At 34.1% G+C, this 4,730-nt stretch overlaps 1 pseudogene; it reads right to left on the reverse strand.

The window, feature by feature from the left end:
* Positions 1 to 1,050: 1,050 nt before the first annotated feature.
* On the reverse strand, positions 1,051 to 2,945 carry LOC108770959 (uncharacterized; annotated as a pseudogene).
* Between the last annotated feature and the right edge of the window lie 1,785 nt (positions 2,946 to 4,730).

The following is a 4,730-nucleotide window of genomic DNA, read 5'->3' on the forward strand; positions in this document are numbered from 1 at the left end:
TACAAACAAGTTTATCAGCATACGGAATTGAACAAATTGTATGATTTATAATTATCGACATTAATCATCGAGAAAAATTTAATCTTCAAAAATTTAATAAAATATCAGAATGTAATCGGATATCGATATCAAAGTAATTTCACTTATTAAAGATTTAAGAATATTTAACATTTTTTTTTAAACTTAAATTGTGAGAAAATCTAAATTCTGAAAGAAATAAACAAAATATTAAAAGCATATAATAAGAATATAACCCGAAAAGTATATAAATCCGAATAAGATATTTAAAATTCTAAATTTACAATAAAACCTGTAACGATTTTTATAAGTCCGTTAATAAATCAAACTAATCAAGACTCTTTACAAATCAAAGAATTGGAAAGAGTAAGGGCACTAGGAGTCGGGCGCAGAAGACGTCGCGCAAATAATACACTTATAAAGAGTGAAACTACTTTATTCACTAAACGCGCTTACATGTTTCGACTTATTTTTTAGCCTTCCTCAGAGCAAACACACACTAACATATATAAAGTAAGTTATCCTGTCATGATGAGCTCCCCTACATCAAGAATTAAATAAAAAGAAAGAAAAGAATGAAAAAGAAGGGAAATATTAAAAATGTCAAATATAAGTGTATTATTTGCGCGACGTCTTCTGCGCCCGACTCCTAGTGCCCTTACTCTTTCCAATTCTTTGATTTTTATAAGTCTAAGGCTGCGGTCGATTTGGACACTCACGCGCTTTAAGCGCTTGTAATCATTATACTGTCTTTATCGTTCATTAGATATAAAATAAGAATAGAAATACTGAAAAGCGCTGAGAACGTCCAAATCAATCACAGTCTAAATGTGGAATTTCAAATCAAGACAATTTAAATTCGCAAGAATCGTTGAAGTATGAGGGAAATGTGATTAAGTAAAAAATAGCATGTATTAAAATTTAACTAATTATTTAAAAAAATGTATACACATGCACACATACACAAAACTGAATTTCTAATACAATATATATATATATATATATGTATATGTAATTTTATTTGTAGATAGACTTTCTCGCTTTAATATGTTCGTCATATACTCTGAATTATACTGAAACTCCTCACATGCGATGTTCAATAGACAATTGAATCTGAAACAAGAAAATAAACAAAATTTATTTTTACATGTGAACGTTTTTTATATGTATTTGCGTTAATTAAAAAAAAATCAACTTTTACGAGTTATTACAATTTCTATTTAATAATAGGCGTATACTGAAAAATTACATAGATTATGTAAATATCTATAATTTACATAAAAATTAAATAATACAATATTTTTATATATTTTTAACGAATAATAGTATTCAGTTTCAATCAAGTTTGCTGCCCATATAAGCCGAGTCAAAAATTTCAAATCAGTTAAAACTTAATTCAGAACAAAATCAAGTTGTACGGTAATGTAGTAATAATTACTTTAATCATGCACGCATTGTCCTGTCGCAGCTTGTCATCAGTTATGTACATCTCCAGGCCAGTAGACCTCTCCAAAATTAAGTAGACTTTTCCAAACGTAAGTTTACGTCCGCGTCTGCCTCAGGTGTTCTATCTGTCTCTTCTTTCGCGAGAGCAAGCACGGATTAAATCGCGATCAACCACCGCCGCAGATCGCGACGTACGCTCTCGCAATCTGAAAGCAAAACCGCGTTAAGACATTAAATCGTCCAGCGGGGGTACCCGACTTTCACTTATGTTGTGCTTCGCAGTCACGCTTACGAAAAAAATTTCCCCACGCTTTCAAAAAAGCACTCGCTCCACACTTGTCTAGCAACTTCTCTCGGCGCAGTGTATCATCATCATCATCATCATCATCATCATCATCATCATCACCATCATCATCATCATCCCACCAAATTCTATTAGCCTGCAAAAATATATACTCCTTTCTCTCTCTCTCTCTCCCCTTTTACTCTCCAGATCCTTTCACCTCTCTTTCTTTCTCTCTCGCTCGCTCGCTCTTTCGCGTCTTTCCACCACTTGCATCTCAAAAACTTGCCAACACTTGCTCGTTCGTTTTTTTTTGTTCCATCCAAGAGGTACGTTCACGGACATCAACCATCCACATATTCACCCAGGCTGTTGAACAGAATCGTACAGGATTAGTGTCCGGTGTTCACCGGGTACTCGAGGGAAGGGACCAAACTAACTACTAAGAGTACTAACATTCCAACTCTCTGGTGCCTCTCGACGGCTGGTCCTACTCCAGGATGGGCGAGAAAATGGGATAAACACTGCCATAGTGTATGTGTGTGATTGGTTTTTTCTTTTTTTTTTTTCAAATAGAGAGAACAGAGACTCACATTTCCCGAAATCTCGTTGGTACCTCAGCTCCATGGCTCTCGCACGTGGCTCGCGACTAAGGGTGTGTTCTGTTTCACGCATGATGTGTATGATGCATCATTTTATCTTTGTTGTTCACCGAATATTAAAGAATATAAATGATAAAACGATAGGTACATCATAAACATAATATGTGAAACAGAACGCACTCTAAGATAGCGAACGCGCGAAAAGTGTGCCTGCAATCTCATCCGTCTTGTTGGTGATATCTGTGAGGATTGTTAACTGGCCGCGGATTGTATACGCGTGTCATGGCAAAATGTGTTTTCAAAACGTTAAAAGAAGCAATGAATTACGTGTAACTTTGCACGTGAGACAGAACTTGTTTAGCGAAGCAACAGCACCAAATTAACAAACGCGGGGAATTCCTCATAGGTTTTTCATTCTTCTAGAGAACGAAAAAGATCATGAATTTCAAAACCATCGAGCTAAATTATACAAAAAACTTGTCATATCGTAGAGATTCTCAAGAAAGCTTACAAGTAAACCTCAGGGAACGTCAAACGCTAATTCTTCTCAAAGATAAAATTTTTTACAGTTGTTTATGTTTGAGTATGAAGAAATTTGTTATTAATTTTAGCTTAAATTGAGTCTTTCATTAAAAAAAACTTTTTATTTTATACAAATACCCGATTTTATACATGTTAAAGCAGTATTTTTTAAGAATAAATCTACATCCGATTTTTTGAAGCTTGACACAAACACTAAAATAATAGTTAACAATAGTTAAGAAAACAATTCCATTTGCAAAAAAAATTTTAAACATGCTTTAAATATGTGTAAAATCGGGTATTTGTATATAAAATAAACATTTTTTCTTAATTGAAAGATTCAATTTAAGCTAAAATTGATAACAGATTTCTTCATATCTTGAAGAAACTGTACAAAAATTGAGAAAAATCGGCGTCTGACGTTCTTTGAAATTTATTTATTAGCAAATGAATATTTCAGAAACAAATACCGCGTCTTTCACAAGGAAAATAATTTGATAAATATCAGTCAATTGGTATTTACCACATTATTTTTCTTCTTTTTTAACAAGAAATCCCATCTCAATAAAAATTCTTACACAAGAGAACACGCGAAGCATTCGAAAGAAGGGCCAAGTTCCAAAAGATGTATGCAACTAGCGGGATCTCTTTCCTGTTTTAGGAAGAAAATATTGCGAATATGGCAAACGCGCAGATGATGATGAGTTAGAAAAAAATATAAAAAAAAAACCGGTAGACGAAAATTAATTCTTCGAAAATTGCAGAAAGCCAAAGTGTTGATGAAGATGATTATTCTATTTGATCGCTGATGATGGTGAGGCATCATGAAAGAGAAATAATGTCAGATCGTAATCACCTGTTTCGAGGATCAGCGGACGTTTCCGTAGTCTTACGTTTACCTTCAGTCATCGTCTTCATTCAGCCATCGCCGGAAGGCCGGCTACCGGCGGCTCTGTCATGTTACCTTTCAAACCCTTCCACTCGCATTTTACAGTTTTACAATTATAAATGTATCGCCCTAAATACGTCGCTTTTAAGTAAACGCGCGACCTGCTCCTTAACGAAGTCGATAAAGTGAACAAAGTCGTAAAAGAATTAGAAACTTTATACACGCAAATCTCGAGAGCTTTGCTACGAATTATATCAGATTATGCAGGACAAATTAAATATTTTTTCATTTTCGAGGACATATATTGTATTAAAATTAGGGATGCACCGGGAAAGATTATCAGATATCCGGTGCATCTCTAATTAAAACATTGATTTTGTAATAATTTTGGACTAGTCGAATATCCTAGGCCTGTATTCCGTACACGCCAACCGACAATTGCTAGTGTCGTCATGTGTCGTTTTTTTCATCATGTAAAATATTTTCGCAACGACATATAACGACACCAACAACTGTCGGCAGGTGTGTACAGAATACAGGACCTGGCTGTCCCAGAATTGGTGCGAAAAAAATATTACCGATCTTATCGTTCTTTACAACTAGGCAAAAAGAAGAGTTGATATTTCAGTTTCAATATTTAATTCTGTTAAAGAAAAATCTACTTGAAATCTAACGATTGATGATTTAATTCATTCTTATCTCTGAAATTTAAAGGTGTTTTCCAGCAAGAGAGACAAAGATGAAATAATGACTGTTATAATCACCGTCTCTTTCTGGAAAACATCATTAAACCGCAAAATATGATTTATTTTTACTAGCTTATAGAAACTAATCATGATTTTATTATAGTCTAAAGTTATTAGCACATAAGCGACTGAGGAGTGTAAATTTTGCAAGCATATCCGTCTTCTACCAATTCTGGGACAAGCCAGCAGATGTGTAATTGTGCATCGCTGACTCGCATTTAAAG

Source organism: Trachymyrmex cornetzi, unplaced genomic scaffold, assembly GCF_001594075.2.
Source record: "Trachymyrmex cornetzi isolate Tcor2-1 unplaced genomic scaffold, Tcor1.1 scaffold138, whole genome shotgun sequence".
Classification (NCBI taxonomy): Eukaryota; Metazoa; Arthropoda; class Insecta; order Hymenoptera; family Formicidae; genus Trachymyrmex; species Trachymyrmex cornetzi.